We start from the raw sequence: 20,862 nt of genomic DNA, 5'->3' as shown, positions 1-20,862 counted from the left end.
AATGCTTCTGTGTAGTTTATATTTGAACATATTCTTTTGTCCACTATTACCCACTTAGCGCTACGAATGTCCAGTTGCGTTTTCTACAGACAGAGTGTTTCAAAACTGCTCAATCAAAAGTATGGTTTAACTCTGTTAGCTGAATGCTCAGATCAGAAAGAAGTTTCACAGAATGCTTCTGTGTAGTTTATATTTGAATATATTCCTTTTTCCACTACTACGCTCTTAGCACTCCAAATGTCCAGTTGCATTTTCTACAGAAAGAGTGTTCAGATCTGCTCAATCAAAAGTATGGTTTAACTCTGTTAGCTGAATGCACAGATCAGAAAGAAGTTTCACCGAATGATTCTGTGTAGTTTATATTTGAAGACATTCCTTTTTCCACTATTACCCTCTTAGCGCTCCGAATCTCCACTTGCATTTTCTACAAAAAGAGTGTTTCATAACTGCTCAATCAAAAATATGTTTTATCTCTGTTAACTGAATTTACAGATCAGAAATAAGTTTCACAGAATGCATCTGTGTAGTTTTTATTTGAAGATATTCTTTTTCCCAATGTAGGCCTCTTAGCGCTTAGCATGTCCAATTGCAGTTTCTACAGAAAGAGTGTTTCAGAACGGCTCAATCAAAAGTAAGGTTCAACTCTGTTAGTTGAATGCACAGAACAGAAAGAATTTTCACAGAATGCTACTGTGTAGTTTATATTTGAATATATTCCTTTTTCCACTATTACCTTCTTAGCGCTCCGAATGTCCACTTGCATTTTCTACAGAAAGTGTGTTCAGAACTGCGCAATCAAAAGTATGGTTTAACTCTGTTAGCTTAATGAACATATCAGAAATAAGTTTCACACAATGCTTCTGTGTAGTTTTTATTTGAAGATATTATTTTTCCCAATAGAGGCCTCTTAGCGCTCAGAATGTCCAATTGCAGTTTCTACAGAAAGAGTGTTTCAGAAAGGCTCAATCAAAAGTAAGGTTCAACTCTGTTAGTTGAATGCACAGAACAGAAAGGAGTTTCATACAATGCTTCTGTGTAGTTTATATTTGAACATATTCTTTTTTCCACTATTACCCACTTAGCGCTACGAATGTCCAGTTGCATTTACTACAGACAGAGTGTTTCAAAACTCCTCAATCAAAAGTATGGTTTAACTCTGTTAGCTGAATGCTCAGATCAGAAAGAAGTTTCACAGAATGCTTCTGTGTAGTTTATATTTGAATATATTCCTTTTTCCACTACTACTCTCTTAGCGCTCCAAGTGTCCAGTTGCATTTTCTACAGAAAGAGTGTTCAGATCTGCTCAATCAAAAGTATGTTTTAACTCTGTTAGCTGAATGCAGAGATCAGAAAGAAGTTTCACAGAATGATTCTGTGTAGTTTATATTTGGAGACATTCCTTTTTCCACTATTACCCTCTTAGCGCTCCGAATCTCCACTTGCATTTTCTGCAGAAAGAGTGTTTCAGAACGGCTCAATCAAAACTAAGGTTCAACTCTTTTAGTTGAACCAACAGAACAGAAAGAAGTTTCACACAATTCTTCTGTGTAGTTTTTATTTGTAGACATTCTTTTTCCCAATACAGGCCTCCTAGCGCTCAGAATGTCCAATTGCAGTTTCTACAGAAAGAGTGTTTCAGAAAGGCTCAATCAAAAGTAAGGTTCAACTCTGTTAGTTGAATGCACGGAACAGAAAGAAGTTTCATACAATGCTTCTGTGTAGTTTATATATGAACATATTATTTTTTCCGCTATTACCCACTTAGCGCTACTAATGTCCAGTTGCATTTTCTACAGACAGAGTGTTTCAAAACTGCTCAATCAAAAGTATGGTTTAACTCTGTTAGCTGAATGCTCAGATCAGAAAGAAGTTTCACAGAATGCTTCTGTGTAGTTTATATTTGAACATATTCTTTTGTCCACTATTACCCACTTAGCGCTACGAATGTCCAGTTGCGTTTTCTACAGACAGAGTGTTTCAAAACTGCTCAATCAAAAGTATGGTTTAACTCTGTTAGCTGAATGCTCAGATCAGAAAGAAGTTTCACAGAATGCTTCTGTGTAGTTTATATTTGAATATATTCCTTTTTCCACTACTACGCTCTTAGCACTCCAAATGTCCAGTTGCATTTTCTACAGAAAGAGTGTTCAGATCTGCTCAATCAAAAGTATGGTTTAACTCTGTTAGCTGAATGCACAGATCAGAAAGAAGTTTCACCGAATGATTCTGTGTAGTTTATATTTGAAGACATTCCTTTTTCCACTATTACCCTCTTAGCGCTCCGAATCTCCACTTGCATTTTCTACAAAAAGAGTGTTTCATAACTGCTCAATCAAAAATATGTTTTATCTCTGTTAACTGAATTTACAGATCAGAAATCAGTTTCACAGAATGCATCTGTGTAGTTTTTATTTGAAGATATTCTTTTTCCCAATGTAGGCCTCTTAGCGCTTAGCATGTCCAATTGCAGTTTCTACAGAAAGAGTGTTTCAGAACGGCTCAATCAAAAGTAAGGTTCAACTCTGTTAGTTGAATGCACAGAACAGAAAGAATTTTCACAGAATGCTACTGTGTAGTTTATATTTGAATATATTCCTTTTTCCACTATTACCTTCTTAGCGCTCCGAATGTCCACTTGCATTTTCTACAGAAAGTGTGTTCAGAACTGCGCAATCAAAAGTATGGTTTAACTCTGTTAGCTTAATGAACATATCAGAAATAAGTTTCACACAATGCTTCTGTGTAGTTTTTATTTGAAGATATTATTTTTCCCAATAGAGGCCTCTTAGCGCTCAGAATGTCCAATTGCAGTTTCTACAGAAAGAGTGTTTCAGAAAGGCTCAATCAAAAGTAAGGTTCAACTCTGTTAGTTGAATGCACAGAACAGAAAGGAGTTTCATACAATGCTTCTGTGTAGTTTATATTTGAACATATTCTTTTTTCCACTATTACCCACTTAGCGCTACGAATGTCCAGTTGCATTTACTACAGACAGAGTGTTTCAAAACTCCTCAATCAAAAGTATGGTTTAACTCTGTTAGCTGAATGCTCAGATCAGAAAGAAGTTTCACAGAATGCTTCAGTGTAGTTTATATTTGAATATATTCCTTTTTCCACTACTACTCTCTTAGCGCTCCAAGTGTCCAGTTGCATTTTCTACAGAAAGAGTGTTCAGATCTGCTCAATCAAAAGTATGTTTTAACTCTGTTAGCTGAATGCAGAGATCAGAAAGAAGTTTCACAGAATGATTCTGTGTAGTTTATATTTGGAGACATTCCTTTTTCCACTATTACCCTCTTAGCGCTCCGAATCTCCACTTGCATTTTCTGCAGAAAGAGTGTTTCAGAACGGCTCAATCAAAACTAAGGTTCAACTCTTTTAGTTGAACCAACAGAACAGAAAGAAGTTTCACACAATTCTTCTGTGTAGTTTTTATTTGTAGACATTCTTTTTCCCAATACAGGCCTCCTAGCGCTCAGAATGTCCAATTGCAGTTTCTACAGAAAGAGTGTTTCAGAAAGGCTCAATCAAAAGTAAGGTTCAACTCTGTTAGTTGAATGCACGGAACAGAAAGAAGTTTCATACAATGCTTCTGTGTAGTTTATATTTGAATATATTATTTTTTCCACTATTACCCTCTTAGCGCTACGAATGTCCAGTTGCATTTTCTACAGACAGAGTGTTTCAAAACTGCTCAATCAAAAGTATGGTTTAACTCTGTTAGCTGAATGCTCAGATCAGAAAGAAGTTTCACAGAATGCTTCTGTGTAGTTTATATTTGAACATATTCTTTTGTCCACTATTACCCACTTAGCGCTACGAATGTCCAGTTGCGTTTTCTACAGACAGAGTGTTTCAAAACTGCTCAATCAAAAGTATGGTTTAACTCTGTTAGCTGAATGCTCAGATCAGAAAGAAGTTTCACAGAATGCTTCTGTGTAGTTTATATTTGAATATATTCCTTTTTCCACTACTACGCTCTTAGCGCTCCAAATGTCCAGTTGCATTTTCTACAGAAAGAGTGTTCAGATCTCCCCAATCAAAAGTATGGTTTAACTCTGTTAGCTGAATGCACAGATCAGAAAGAAGTTTCACCGAATGATTCTGTGTAGTTTATATTTGAAGACATTCCTTTTTCCACTATTACCCTCTTAGCGCTCCGAATCTCCACTTGCATTTTCTACAAAAAGAGTGTTTCATAACTGCTCAATCAAAAATATGTTTTATCTCTGTTAACTGAATTTACAGATCAGAAATAAGTTTCACAGAATGCATCTGTGTAGTTTTTATTTGAAGATATTCTTTTTCCCAATGTAGGCCTCTTAGCGCTTAGCATGTCCAATTGCAGTTTCTACAGAAAGAGTGTTTCAGAACGGCTCAATCAAAAGTAAGGTTCAACTCTGATAGTTGAATGCACAGAACAGAAAGAATTTTCACAGAATGCTACTGTGTAGTTTATATTTGAATATATTCCTTTTTCCACTATTACCTTCTTAGCGCTCCGAATGTCCACTTGCATTTTCTACAGAAAGTGTGTTCAGAACTGCGCAATCAAAAGTATGGTTTAACTCTGTTAGCTTAATGAACATATCAGAAATAAGTTTCACACAATGCTTCTGTGTAGTTTTTATTTGAAGATATTATTTTTCCCAATAGAGGCCTCTTAGCGCTCAGAATGTCCAATTGCAGTTTCTACAGAAAGAGTGTTTCAGAAAGGCTCAATCAAAAGTAAGGTTCAACTCTGTTAGTTGAATGCACAGAACAGAAAGGAGTTTCATACAATGCTTCTGTGTAGTTTATATTTGAACATATTCTTTTTTCCACTATTACCCACTTAGCGCTACGAATGTCCAGTTGCATTTTCTACAGACAGAGTGTTTCAAAACTCCTCAATCAAAAGTATGGTTTAACTCTGTTAGCTGAATGCTCAGATCAGAAAGAAGTTTCACAGAATGCTTCTGTGTAGTTTATATTTGAATATATTCCTTTTTCCACTACTACTCTCTTAGCGCTCCAAGTGTCCAGTTGCATTTTCTACAGAAAGAGTGTTCAGATCTGCTCAATCAAAAGTATGTTTTAAATCTGTTAGCTGAATGCAGAGATCAGAAAGAAGTTTCACAGAATGATTCTGTGTAGTTTATATTTGGAGACATTCCTTTTTCCACTATTACCCTCTTAGCGCTCCGAATCTCCACTTGCATTTTCTGCAGAAAGAGTGTTTCAGAACGGCTCAATCAAAACTAAGGTTCAACTCTTTTAGTTGAACCAACAGAACAGAAAGAAGTTTCACACAATTCTTCTGTGTAGTTCTTATTTGTAGACATTCTTTTTCCCAATATAGGCCTCCTAGCGCTCAGAATGTCCAATTGCAGTTTCTACAGAAAGAGTGTTTCAGAAAGGCTCAATCAAAAGTAAGGTTCAACTCTGTTAGTTGAATGCACGGAACAGAAAGAAGTTTCATACAATGCTTCTGTGTAGTTTATATTTGAACATATTTTTTTTCCACTATTACCCTCTTAGCGCTACGAATGTCCAGTTGCATTTTCTACAGACAGAGTGTTTCAAAACTGCTCAATCAAAAGTATGGTTTAACTCTGTTAGCTGAATGCACAGATCAGAAAGAAGTTTCACCGAATGATTCTGTGTAGTTTATATTTGAAGACATTCCTTTTTCCACTATTACCCTCTTAGCGCTCCGAATCTCCACTTGCATTTTCTACAAAAAGAGTGTTTCATAACTGCTCAATCAAAAATATGTTTTATCTCTGTTAACTGAATTTACAGATCAGAAATAAGTTTCACAGAATGCATCTGTGTAGTTTTTTTTGAAGATATTCTTTTTCCCAAAGTAGGCCTCTTAGGGCTTAGCATGTCCAATTGCAGTTTCTACAGAAAGAGTGTTTCAGAACGGCTCAATCAAAAGTAAGGTTCAACTCTGTTAGTTGAATGCACAGAACAGAAAGAATTTTCACAGAATGCTACTGTGTAGTTTATATTTGAATATATTCCTTTTTCCACTATTACCTTCTTAGCGCTCCGAATGTCCACTTGCATTTTCTACAGAAAGTGTGTTCAGAACTGCGCAATCAAAAGTATGGTTTAACTCTGTTAGCTTAATGAACATATCAGAAATAAGTTTCACACAATGCTTCTGTGTAGTTTTTATTTGAAGATATTATTTTTCCCAATAGAGGCCTCTTAGCGCTCAGAATGTCCAATTGCAGTTTCTACAGAAAGAGTGTTTCAGAAAGGCTCAATCAAAAGTAAGGTTCAACTCTGTTAGTTGAATGCACAGAACAGAAAGGAGTTTCATACAATGCTTCTGTGTAGTTTATATTTGAACATATTCTTTTTTCCACTATTACCCACTTAGCGCTACGAATGTCCAGTTGCATTTTCTACAGACAGAGTGTTTCAAAACACCTCAATCAAAAGTATGGTTTAACTCTGTTAGCTGAATGCTCAGATCAGAAAGAAGTTTCACAGAATGCTTCTGTGTAGTTTATATTTGAATATATTCCTTTTTCCACTACTACTCTCTTAGCGCTCCAAGTGTCCAGTTGCATTTTCTACAGAAAGAGTGTTCAGATCTGCTCAATCAAAAGTATGTTTTAAATCTGTTAGCTGAATGCACAGATCAGAAAGAAGTTTCACAGAATGATTCTGTGTAGTTTATATTTGGAGACATTCCTTTTTCCACTATTACCCTCTTAGCGCTCCGAATCTCCACTTGCATTTTCTGCAGAAAGATTGTTTCAGAACGGCTCAATCAAAACTGAGGTTCAACTCTTTTAGTTGAACCAACAGAACAGAAAGAAGTTTCACACAATTCTTCTGTGTAGTTTTTATTTGTAGACATTCCTTTTCCCAATATAGGCCTCCTAGCGCTCAGAATGTCCAATTGCAGTTTCTACAAAAAGAGTGTTTCAGAAAGGCTCAATCAAAAGTAAGGTTCAACTCTGTTAGTTGAATGCACGGAACAGAAAGAAGTTTCATACAATGCTTCTGTGTAGTTTATATTTGAACATATTCTTTATTCCACTATTACCCACTTAGCGCTACGAATGTCCAGTTGCATTTTCTACAGACAGAGTGTTTCAAAACTGCTCAATCAAAAGTATGGTTTAACTCTGTTATCTGAATGCTCAGATCAGAAAGAAGTTTCACAGAATGCTTCTGTGTAGTTTATATTTGAATATATTACTTTTTCCACTACTACGCTCTTAGCGCTCCAAATGTCCATTTGCATTCTCTACAGAAAGAGTGTTCAGATCTGCTCAATCAAAAGTATGGTTTAACTCTGTTAGCTGAATGCACAGATCAGAAAGAAGTTTCACCGAATGATTCTGTGTAGTTTGTTTTTGAAGACATTCCTTTTTCCACTATTACACTCTTAGCGCTCCGAATCTCCACTTGCATTTTCTACAAAAAGAGTGTTTCATAACTGCTCAATCAAAAATATGTTTTATCTCTGTTAACTGAATTTACAGATCAGAAATAAGTTTCACAGAATGCATCTGTGTAGTTTTTTTTGAAGATATTCTTTTTCCCAATGTAGGCCTCTAAGCGCTTAGCATGTCCAATTGCAGTTTCTACAGAAAGAGTGTTTCAGAACGGCTCAATCAAAAGTAAGGTTCAACTCTGTTAGTTGAATGCACAGAACAGAAAGAATTTTCACTGAATGCTACTGTGTAGTTTATATTTGAATATATTCCTTTTTCCACTATTACCCTCTTAGCTCTCCGAATGTCCACTTGCATTTTCTACAGAAATAGTGTTCAGAACTGCGCAATCAAAAGTATGGTTTAACTCTGTTAGCTTAATGAACATATCAGAAATAAGTTTCACACAATGCTTCTGTGTAGTTTTTATTTGAAGATATTATTTTTCCCAATATAGGCCTCTTAGCGCTCAGAATGTCCAATTGCAGTTTCTACAGAAAGAGTGTTTCAGAAAGGCTCAATCAAAAGTAAGGTTCAACTCTGTTAGTTGAATGCACAGAACAGAAAGAAGTTTCATACAATGCTTCTGTGTAGTTTATATTTGAACATATTCTTTTTTCCACTATTACCCACTTAGCGCTACGAATGTCCAGTTGCATTTTCTACAGACAGAGTGTTTCAAAACTGCTCAATCAAAAGTATGGTTTAACTCTGTTAGCTGAATGCTCAGATCAGAAAGAAGTTTCACAGAATGCTTCTGTGTAGTTTATATTTGAATATATTCCTTTTTCCACTACTACGCTCTTAGGGCTAAAAATGTCCAGTTGCATTTTCTACAGAAAGAGTGTTCAGATCTGCTCAATCAAAAGTATGGTTTAACTCTGTTAGCTGAATGCACAGATCAGAAAGAAGTTTCACCGAATGATTCTGTGTAGTTTATATTTGAAGACATTCCTTTTTCCACTATTACCCTCTTAGCGCTCCGAATCTCCACTTGCGTTTTCTACAAAAAGAGTGTTTCATAACTGCTCAATCAAAAATATGTTTTATCTCTGATAACTGAATTTACAGATCAGAAATAAGTTTCACAGAATGCATCTGTGTAGTTTTTATTTGAAGATATTCTTTTTCCCAATGTAGGCCTCCTAGCGCTTAGCATGTCCAATTGCAGTTTCTACAGAAAGAGTGTTTCAGAACGGCTCAATCAAAAGTAAGGTTCAACTCTGTTAGTTGAATGCACAGAACAGAAAGAATTTTCACTGAATGCTACTGTGTAGTTTATATTTGAATATATTCCTTTTTCCACTATTACACTCTTAGCGCTCCGAATGTCCACTTGCATTTTCTACAGAAAGAGTGTTCAGAACTGCGCAATCAAAAGTATGGTTTAACTCTGTTAGCTTAATGAACATATCAGAAATAAGTTTCACACAATGCTTCTGTGTAGTTTTTATTTGAAGATATTATTTTTCCCAATGGAGGCCTCTTAGCGCTCAGAATGTCCAATTGCAGTTTCTACAGAAAGAGTGTTTCAGAAAGGCTCAATCAAAAGTAAGGTTCAACTCTGTTAGTTGAATGCACAGAAAAGAAAGAAGTTTCATACAATCCTTCTGTGTAGTTTATATTTGAACATATTCTTTTTTCCACTATTACCCACTTAGCGCTACGAATGTCCAGTTGCATTTTCTACAGACAGAGTGTTTCAAAACTGCTCAATCAAAAGTATGGTTTAACTCTGTTAGCTGAATGCTCAGATCAGAAAGAAGTTTCACAGAATGCTTCTGTGTAGTTTATATTTGAATATATTCCTTTTTCCACTACTACTCTCTTAGCGCTCCAAATGTCCAGTTGCATTTTCTACAGAAAGAGTGTTCAGATCTGCTCAATCAAAAGTATGTTTTAAATCTGTTAGCTGATTGCACAGATCAGAAAGAAGTTTCTCAGAATGATTCTGTGTAGTTTATATTTGGAGACATTCCTTTTTCCACTATTACCCTCTTAGCGCTCCGAATCTCCACTTGCATTTTCTACAGAAAGAGTGTTTCAGAACGGCTCAATGAAAACTAAGGTTCAACCCTTTTAGTTGAACACACAGAACAGAAAGAAGTTTCACACAATTCTTCTGTGTAGTTTTTATTTGTAGACATTCCTTTTCCCAATATAGGCCTCTCAGCGCTCAGAATGTCCAATTGCAGTTTCTACAGAAAGAGTGTTTCAGAACGGCTCAATCAAAAGTAAGGTTCAACTCTGTTAGTTGAATGCACAGAACAGAAAGAAGTTTCATACAATGCTTCTGTGTAGTTTATATTTGAACATATTCTTTTTTCCACTATTACCCACTTAGCGCTACGAATGTCCCGTTGCATTTTCTACAGACAGAGTGTTTCAAAACTGCTCAATCAAAAGTATGGTTTAACTCTGTTAGCTGAGTGCTCAGATCAGAAAGAAGTTTCACGAATGCTTCTGTGTAGTTTATATTTGAATATATTCCTTTTTCCACTACTACGCTCTTAGCGCTCCAAATGTCCAGTTGCATTTTCTACAGAAAGAGTGTTCAGATCTGCTCAATCAAAAGTATGGTTTAACTCTGTTAGCTGAATGCACAGATCAGAAAGAAGTTTCACCGAATGATTCTGTGTAGTTTATATTTGAAGACATTCCTTTTTCCACTATTACCCTCTTAGCGCTCCGAATCTCCACTTGCATTTTCTACAAAAAGAGTGTTTCATAACTGCTCAATCAAAAATATATTTTATCTCTGTTAACTGAATTTACAGATCAGAAATAAGTTTCACAGAATGCATCTGTGTAGTTTTTATTTGAAGATATTCTTTTTCCCAATGTAGGCCTCTTAGCCCTTAGCATGTCCAATTGCAGTTTCTACAGAAAGAGTCTTTCAGAACGGCTCAATCAAAAGTAAGGTTCAACTCTGTTAGTTGAATGCACAGAACAGAAAGAATTTTCACAGAATGCTACTGTGTAGTTTATATTTGCATATATTCCTTTTTCCACTATTACCCTCTTAGCGCTCCGAATGTCCACTTGCATTTTCTACAGAAAGAGTGTTCAGAACTGCGCAATCAAAAGTATGGTTTAACTCTGTTAGCTTAATGAACATATCAGAAATAAGTTTCACACAATGCTTCTGTGTAGTTTTTATTTGAAGATATTATTTTTCCTAATATAGGCCTCTTAGCGCTCAGAATGTCCAATTGCAGTTTCTACAGAAAGAGTGTTTCAGAAAGGCTCAATCAAAAGTAAGGTTCAACTCTGTTAGTTGAATGCACAGAACAGAAAGAAGTTTCATACAATGCTTCTGTGTAGTTTATATTTGAACATATTCTTTTTTCCACTATTACCCACTTAGCGCTACGAATGTCCAGTTGCATTTTCTACAGACAGAGTGTTTCAAAACTGCTCAATCAAAAGTATGGTTTAACTCTGTTAGCTGAATGCTCAGATCAGAAAGAAGTTTCACAGAATGCTTCTGTGTAGTTTATATTTGAATATATACCTTTTTCCACTACTACGCTCTTAGCGCTCCAAATGTCCAGTTGCATTTTCTACAGAAAGAGTGTTCAGATCTGCTCATTCAAAAGTATGGTTTAACTCTGTTAGCTGAATGCACAGATCAGAAAGAAGTTTCACCGAATGATTCTGTGTAGTTTATATTTGAAGACATTCCTATTTCCACTATTACCCTCTTAGCGCTCCGAATCTCCAATTGCATTTTCTACAAAAAGAGTGTTTCATAACTGCTCAATCAAAAATATGTTTTATCTCTGTTAACTGAATTTACAGATCAGAAATAAGTTTCACAGAATGCATCTGTGTAGTTTTTATTTGAAGATATTCTTTTTCCCAATGTAGGCCTCTTAGCGCTTAGCCTGTCCAATTGCAGTTTCTACAGATAGAGTGTTTCAGAACGGCTCAATCAAAAGTAAGGTTCAACTCTGTTAGTTGAATGCACAGAACAGAAAGAATTTTCACTGAATGCTACTGTGTAGTTTATATTTGAATATATTCCTTTTTCCACTATTACCCTCTTAGCGCTCCGAATGTCCACTTGCATTTTCTACAGAAAGAGTGTTCAGAACTGCGCAATCAAAAGTATGGTTTAACTCTGTTAGCTTAATGAACATATCAGAAATAAGTTTCACACAATGCTTCTGTGTAGTTTTTATTTGAAGATATTATTTTTCCCAATATAGGCCTCTTAGCGCTCAGAATGTCCAATTGCAGTTTCTACAGAAAGAGTGTTTCAGAAAGGCTCAATCAAAAGTAAGGTTCAACTCTGTTAGTTGAATGCACAGAACAGAAAGAAGTTTCATACAATGCTTCTGTGTAGTTTATATTTGAACATATTCTTTTTTCCACTATTACCCACTTAGCGCTACGAATGTCCAGTTGCATTTTCTACAGACAGAGTGTTTCAAAACTGCTCAATCAAAAGTATGGTTTAACTCTGTTAGCTGAATGCTCAGATCAGAATGAAGTTTCACAGAATGCTTCTGTGTAGTTTATATTTGAATATATTCCTTTTTCCACTACTACTCTCTTAGCGCTCCAAATGTCCAGTTGCATTTTCTACAGAAAGAGTGTTCAGATCTGCTCAATCAAAAGTATGGTTTAACTCTGTTAGCTGAATGCACAGATCAGAAAGAAGTTTCACAGAAAGATTCTGTGTAGTTTATATTTGGAGACATTCCTTTTTCCACTATTACCCTCTTAGCGCTCCAAATCTCCACTTGCATTTTCTACAGAAAGAGTGTTTCAGAACGGCTCAATCAAAACTAAGGTTCAACTCTTTTAGTTAACACACTGAACAGAAAGAAGTTTCACACAATTCTTCTGTGTAGTTTTTATTTGTAGACATTCCTTTTCCCAATATAGGCCTCTTAGCGCTCAGAATCTCCAATTGCAGTTTCTACAGAAAGAGTGTTTCAGAACGGCTCAATCAAAACTAAGGTTCAACTCTGTTAGTTGAATGCACAGAACAGAAAGAAGTTTCATACAATGCTTCTGTGTAGTTTATATTTGAACATATTCTTTTTTCCACTATTACCCACTTTGCGCTACGAATGTCCAGTTGCATTTTCTACAGACAGAGTGTTTCAAAATTGCTCAATCAAAAGTATGGTTTAACTCTGTTAGCTGAATGCTCAGATCAGAAAGAAGTTTCACAGAATGCTTCTGTGTAGTTTATATTTGAATATATTCCTTTTTCCACTACTACGCTCTTAGCGCTCCAAATGTCCAGTTGCATTTTCTACAGAAAGAGTGTTCAGATCTGCTCAATCAAAAGTATGGTTTAACTCTGTTAGCTGAATGCACAGATCAGAAAGAAGTTTCACCGAATGATTCTGTGTAGTTTATATTTGAAGTCATTCCTTTTTCCACTATTACCCTCTTAGCGCTCCGAATCTCCACTTGCATTTTCTACAAAAAGAGTGTTTCATAACTGCTCAATCAAAAATATGTTTTATCTCTGTTAACTGAATTTACAGATCAGAAATAAGTTTCACAGAATGCATCTGTGTAGTTTTTATTTGAAGATATTCTTTTTCCCAATGTAGGCCTCTTAGCCCTTAGCATGTCCAATTGCAGTTTCTACAGAAAGAGTGTTTCAGAACGGCTCAATCAAAAGTAAGGTTCAACTCTGTTAGTTGAATGCACAGAGCAGAAAGAATTTTCACAGAATGCTACTGTGTAGTTTATATTTGCATATATTCCTTTTTCCACTATTACCCTCTTAGCGCTCCGAATGTCCACTTGCATTTTCTACAGAAAGAGTGTTCAGAACTGCGCAATCAAACGTATGGTTTAAATCTGTTAGCTTAATGAACATATCAGAAATAAGTTTCACACAATGCTTCTGTGTAGTTTTTATTTGAAGATATGATTTTTCCCAATAGAGGCCTCTTAGCGCTCAGAATGTCCAATTACAGTTTCTACAGAAAGAGTGTTTCAGAAAGGCTCAATCAAAAGTAAGGTTCAACTCTGTTAGTTGAATGCACAGAACAGAAAGAAGTTTCATACAATGCTTCTGTGTAGTTTATATTTGAACATATTCTTTTTTCCACTATTACCCACTTAGCGCTACGAATGTCCAGTTGCATTTTCTACAGACAGAGTGTTTCAAAACTGCTCAATCAAAAGTATGGTTTAACTCTGTTAGCTGAATGCTCAGATCAGAAAGAAGTTTCACAGAATGCTTCTGTGTAGTTTATATTTGAATATATTCCTTTTTCCACTACTACTCTCTTAGCGCTCCAAATGTCCAGTTGCATTTTCTACAGAAAGATTGTTCAGATCTGCTCAATCAAAAGTATGGTTTAACTCTGTTAGCTGAATGCACAGATCAGAAAGAAGTTTCACAGAATGATTCTGTGTAGTTTATATTTGGAGACATTCCTTTTTCCACTATTACCCTCTTAGCGCTCCGAATCTCCACTTGCATTTTCTACAGAAAGAGTGTTTCAGAACGGCTCAATCAAAACTAAGGTTCAACTCTTTTAGTTGAACACACTGAACAGAAAGAAGTTTCACACAATTCTTCTGTGTAGTTTTTATTTGTAGACATTCCTTTTCCCAATATAGGCCTCTTAGCGCTCAGAATGTCCAATTGCAGTTTCTACAGAAAGAGTGTTTCAGAACGGCTCAATCAAAACTAAGGTTCAACTCTGTTAGTTGAATGCACAGAACAGAAAGGAGTTTCATACAATGCTTCTGTGTAGTTTATATTTGAACATATACTTTTTTCCACTATTACCCACTTTGCGCTACGAATGTCCAGTTGCATTTTCTACAGACAGAGTGTTTCAAAACTGCTCAATCAAAAGTATGGTTTAACTCTGTTAGCTGAATGCTCAGATCAGAAAGAAGTTTCACAGAATGCTTCTGTGTAGTTTATATTTGAATATATTCCTTTTTCCACTACTACGCTCTTAGCGCTCCAAATGTCCAGTTGCATTTTCTACAGAAAGAGTGTTCAGATCTGCTCAATCAAAAGTATGGTTTAACTCTGTTAGCTGAATGCACAGATCAGAAAGAAGTTTCACCGAATGATTCTGTGTAGTTTATATTTGAAGACATTCCTTTTTCCACTATTACGCTCTTCGCGCTCCGAATCTCCACTTGCATTTTCTACAAAAAGAGTGTTTCATAACTGCTCAATCAAAAATATGTTTTATCTCTGTTAACTGAATTTACAGATCAGAAATAAGTTTCACAGAATGCATCTGTGTAGTTTTTATTTGAAGATATTCTTTTTCCCAATGTAGGCCTCTTAGCCCTTAGCATGTCCAATTGCAGTTTCTACAGAAAGAGTGTTTCAGAACGGCTCAATCAAAAGTAAGGTTCAACTCTGTTAGTTGAATGCACAGAACAGAAAGAATTTTCACAGAATGCTACTGTGTAGTTTATATTAGCATATATTCCTTTTTCCACTATTACCCTCTTAGCGCTCCGAATGTCCACTTGCATTTTCTACAGAAAGAGTGTTCAGAACTGCGCAATCAAAAGTATGGTTTAAATCTGTTAGCTTAATGAACATATCAGAAATAAGTTTCACACAATGCTTCTGTGTAGTTTTTATTTGAAGATATTATTTTTCCCAATATAGGCCTCTTAGCGCTCAGAATGTCCAATTACAGTTTCTACAGAAAGAGTGTTTCAGAAAGGCTCAATCAAAAGTAATGTTCAACTCTGTTAGTTGAATGCACAGAACAGAAAGAAGTTTCATACAATGCTTCTGTGTAGTTTATATTTGAACATATTCTTTTTTCCACTATTACCCACTTAGCGCTACGAATGTCCAGTTGCATTTTCTACAGACAGAGTGTTTCAAAACTGCTCAATCAAAAGTATGGTTTAACTCTGTTAGCTGAATGCTCAGATCAGAAAGAAGTTTCACAGAATGCTTCTGTGTAGTTTATATTTGAATATATTCCTTTTTCCACTACTACTCTCTTAGCGCTCCAAATGTCCAGTTGCATTTTCTACAGAAAGACTGTTCAGATCTGCTCAATCAAAAGTATGGTTTAACTCTGTTAGCTGAATGCACAGATCAGAAAGAAGTTTCACAGAATGATTCTGTGTAGTTTATATTTGGAGACATTCCTTTTTCCACTATTACCCTCTTAGCGCTACGAATCTCCACTTGCATTTTCTACAGAAAGAGTGTTTCAGAACGGCTCAATCAAAACTAAGGTTCAACTCTTTTAGTTGAACACACTGAACAGAAAGAAGTTTCACACAATTCTTCTGTGTAGTTTTTATTTGTAGACATTCCTTTTCCCAATATAGGCCTCTTAGCGCTCAGAATGTCCAATTGCAGTTTCTACAGAAAGAGTGTTTCAGAACGGCTCAATCAAAACTAAGGTTCAACTCTGTTAGTTGAATGCACAGAACAGAAAGGAGTTTCATACAATGCTTCTGTGTAGTTTATATTTGAACATATTCTTTTTTCCACTATTACCCACTTTGCGCTACGAATGTCCAGTTGCATTTTCTACAGACAGAGTGTTTCAAAACTGCTCAATCAAAAGTATGGTTTAACTCTGTTAGCTGAATGCTCAGATCAGAAAGAAGTTTCACAGAATGCTTCTGTGTAGTTTATATTTGAATATATTCCTTTTTCCACTACTACGCTCTTAGCGCTCCAAATGTCCAGTTGCATTTTCTACAGAAAGAGTGTTCAGATCTGCTCAATCAAAAGTATGGTTAAACTCTGTTAGCTGAATGCACAGATCAGAAAGAAGTTTCACCGAATGATTCTGTGTAGTTTATATTTGAAGACATTCCTTTTTCCACTATTACCCTCTTAGCGCTCCGAATCTCCACTTGCATTTTCTACAAAAAGAGTGTTTCATAACTGCTCAATCAAAAATATGTTTTATCTCTGTTAACTGAATTTACAGATCAGAAATAAGTTTCACAGAATGCATCTGTGTAGTTTTTATTTGAAGATATTCTTTTTCCCAATGTAGGCCTCTTAGCCCTTAGCATGTCCAATTGCAGTTTCTACAGAAAGAGTGTTTCAGAACGGCTCAATCAAAAGTAAGGTTCAACTCTGTTAGTTGAATGCACAGAACAGAAAGAATTTTCACAGAATGCTACTGTGTAATTTATATTAGCATATATTCCTTTTTCCACTATTAACCTCTTAGCGCTCCGAATGTCCACTTGCATTTTCTACAGAAAGAGTGTTCAGAACTGCGCAATCAAAAGTATGGTTTAAATCTGTTAGCTTAATGAACATATCAGAAATAAGTTTCACACAATGCTTCTGTGTAGTTTTTATTTGAAGATATTATTTTTCCCAATATAGGCCTCTTAGCACTCAGAATGTCCAATTACAGTTTCTACAGAAAGAGTGTTTCAGAAAGGCTCAATCAAAAGTAAGGTTCAACTCTGTTAGTTGAATGCACAGAACAGAAAGAAGTTTCATACAATGCTTCTGTGTAGTTTATATTTGAACATATTCTTTTTTCCACTATTACCCACTTAGCGCTACGAATGTCCAGTTGCATTTTCTACAGACAGAGTGTTTCAAAACTGCTCAATCAAAAGTATGGTTTAACTCTGTTAGCTGAATGCTCAGATCAGAAAGAAGTTTCACAGAATGCTTCTGTGTAGTTTATATTTGAATATATTCCTTTTTCCACTACTACTCTCTTAGCGCTCCAAATGTCCAGTTGCATTTTCTACAGAAAGAGTGTTCAGATCTGCTCAATCAAAAGTATGGTTTAACTCTGTTAGCTGAATGCACAGATCAGAAAGAAGTTTCACAGAATGATTCTGTGTAGTTTATATTTGGAGACATTCCTTTTTCCACTATTACCCTCTTAGCGCTCCGAATCTCCACTTGCATTTTCTACAGAAAGACTGTTTCAGAACGGCTCAATCAAAACTAAGGTTCAACTCTTTTAGTTGAACACACAGAACAGAAAGAAGTTTCACACAATTTTTCTGTGTAGTTTTTATTTGTAGACATTCCTTTTCCCAATATAGGCCTCTTAGCGCTCAGAATGTCCAATTGCAGTTTCTACAGAAAGAGTGTTTCAGAACGGCTCAATCAAAAGTAAGGTTCAACTCTGTTAGTTGAATGCACAGAACAGAAAGAAGTTTCATACAATGCTTCTGTGTAGTTTATATTTGAACATATTCTTTTTTCCACTATTTCCCACTTAGCGCTACGAATGTCCAGTTGCATTTTCTACAGACAGAGTGTTTCAAAACTGCTCAATCAAAAATATGGTTTAACTCTGTTAGCTGAATGCTCAGATCAGAAAGAAGTTTCACAGAATGCTTCTGTGTAGTTTATATTTGAATATATTCCTTTTTCCACTACTACGCTCTTAGCGCTCCAAATGTCCAGTTGCATTTTCTACAGAAAGAGTGTTCAGATCTGCTCATTCAAAAGTATGGTTTAACTCTGTTAGCTGAATGCACAGATCAGAAAGAAGTTTCACCGAATCATTCTGTGTAGTTTATATTTGAAGACATTCCTATTTCCACTATTACCCTCTTAGCGCTCCGAATCTCCACTTGCATTTTCTACAAAAAGAGTGTTTCATAACTGCTCAATCAAAAATATGTTTTATCTCTGTTAACTGAATTTACAGATCAGAAATAAGTTTCACAGAATGCATCTGTGTAGTTTTTATTTGAAGATATTCTTTTTCCCAATGTAGGCCTCTTAGCGCTTAGCATGTCCAATTGCAGTTTCTACAGAAAGAGTGTTTCAGAACGGCTCAATCAAAAGTAAGGTTCAACTCTGTTAGTTGAATGCACAGAACAGAAAGAATTTTCACTGAATGCTACTCTGTAGTTTATATTTGAATATATTCCTTTTTCCACTATTACCCTCTTAGCGCTCCGAATCTCCACTTGAATTTTCTACAGAAAGAGTGTTCAGAACTGCGCAATCAAAAGTATGGTTTAACCCTGTTAGCTTAATGAACATATCAGAAATAAGTTTCACACAATGCTTCTGTGTAGTTTTTATTTGAAGATATTATTTTTCCCAATATAGGCCTCTTAGCGCTCAGAATGTCCAATTGCAGTTTCTACAGAAAGAGTGTTTCAGAAAGGCTCAATCAAAAGTAAGGTTCAACTCTGTTAGTTGAATGCACAGAACAGAAAGAAGTTTCATACAATGCTTCTGTGTAGTTTATATTTGAACATATTCTTTTTTCCACTATTACCCACTTAGCGCTACGAATGTCCAGTTGCATTTTCTACAGACAGAGTGTTTCAAAACTGCTCAATCAAAAGTATGGTTAAACTCTGTTAGCTGAATGCTCAGATCAGAAAGAAGTTTCACAGAATGCTTCTGCGTAGTTTATATTTGAATATATTCCTTTTTCCACGACTACTCTCTTAGCGCTCCAAATGTCCAGTTGCATTTTCTACAGAAAGAGTGTTCAGATCTGCTCATTCAAAAGTATGGTTTAACTCTGTTAGCTGAATGCACAGATCAGAAAGAAGTTTCACCGAATGATTCTGTGTAGTCTATATTTGAAGACATTCCTATTTCCACAATTATCCTCTTAGCGCTCCGAATCTCCACTTGCATTTTCTACAAAAAGAGTGTTTCATAACTGCTCAATCAAAAATATGTTTTATCTCTGTTAACTGAATTGGCAGATCAGAAATAAGTTTCACAGAATGCATCTGTGTAGTTTTTATTTGAAGATATTCTTTTTCCCAATGTAGGCCTCTTAGCGCTTAGCATGTCCAATTGCAGTTTCTACAGAAAGAGTGTTTCAGAACGGCTCAATCAAAAGTAAGGTTCAACTCTGTTAGTTGAATGCACAGAACAGAAAGAATTTTCACTGAATGCTACTGTGTAGTTTATATTTGAATATATTCCTTTTTCCACTATTACCTTCTTAGCGCTCCGAATGTCCACTTGCATTTTCTACAGAAAGAGTGTTCAGAACTGCGCAATCAAAAGTATGGTTTAACTCTGTTAGCTTAATGAACATATCAGAAATAAGTTTCACACAATGCTTCTGTGTAGTTTTTATTTGAAGATATTATTTTTCCCAATATAGGCCTCTTAGCGCTCAGAGTGTCCAATTGCAGTTTCTACAGAAAGAGTGTTTCAGAAAGGCTCAATCAAAAGTAAGGTTCAACTCTGTTAGTTGAATGCACAGAACAGAAAGAAGTTTCATACAATGCTTCTGTGTAGTTTATATTTGAACATATTCTTTTTTCCACTATTACCCACTTAGCGCTACGAATGTCCAGTTGCATTTTCTACAGACAGAGTGTTTCAAAACTGCTCAATCAAAAGTATGGTTTAACTCTGTTAGCTGAATGCTCAGATCAGAATGAAGTTTCACAGAATGCTTCTGTGTAGTTTATATTTGAATATATTCCTTTTTCCACTACTACTCTCTTAGCGCTCCAAATGTCCAGTTGCATTTTCTACAGAAAGAGTGTTCAGATCTGCTCAATCAAAAGTATGGTTTAACTCTGTTAGCTGAATGCACAGATCAGAAAGAAGTTTCACAGAATGATTCTGTGTAGTTTATATTTGGAGACATTACTTTTTCCACTATTACCCTCTTAGCGCTCCGAATCTCCACTTGCATTTTCTACAGAAAGAGTGTTTCAGAACGGCTCAATCAAAACTAAGGTTCAACTCTTTTAGTTGAACACACTGAACAGAAAGAAGTTTCACACAATTCTTCTGTGTAGTTTTTATTTGTAGACATTCCTTTTCCCAATATAGGCCTCTTAGCGCTCAGAATGTCCAATTGCAGTTTCTACAGAAAGAGTGTTTCAGAACGGCTCAATCAAAACTAAGGTTCAACTCTGTTAGTTGAATGCACAGAACAGAAAGGAGTTTCATACAATGCTTCTGTGTAGTTTATATTTGAACATATTCTTTTTTCCACTATTACCCACTTTGCGCTACGAATGTCCAGTTGCATTTTCTACAGACAGAGTGTTTCAAAACTGCTCAATCAAAAGTATGGTTTAACTCTGTTAGCTGAATGCTCAGATCAGAAAGAAGTTTCACAGAATGCTTCTGTGTAGTTTATATTTGAATATATTCCTTTTTCCACTACTACGCTCTTAGCGCTCCAAATGTCCAGTTGCATTTTCTACAGAAAGAGTGATCAGATCTGCTCAATCAAAAGTATGGTTAAACTCTATTAGCTGAATGCACAGATCAGAAAGAAGTTTCACCGAATGATTCTGTGTAGTTTATATTTGAAGACATTCCTTTTTCCACTATTACCCTCTTAGCGCTCCGAATCTCCACTTGCATTTTCTACAAAAAGAGTGTTTCATAACTGCTCAATCAAAAATATGTTTTATCTCTGTTAACTGAATTTACAGATCAGAAATAAGTTTCACAGAATGCATCTGTGTAGTTTTTATTTGAAGATATTCTTTTTCC

This window comes from Symphalangus syndactylus, chromosome 14 (genome assembly GCF_028878055.3).
Source record: "Symphalangus syndactylus isolate Jambi chromosome 14, NHGRI_mSymSyn1-v2.1_pri, whole genome shotgun sequence".
In the NCBI taxonomy this organism is placed as follows: domain Eukaryota; kingdom Metazoa; phylum Chordata; class Mammalia; order Primates; family Hylobatidae; genus Symphalangus; species Symphalangus syndactylus.
Note: the sequence above shows the minus strand (reverse complement) of the source record.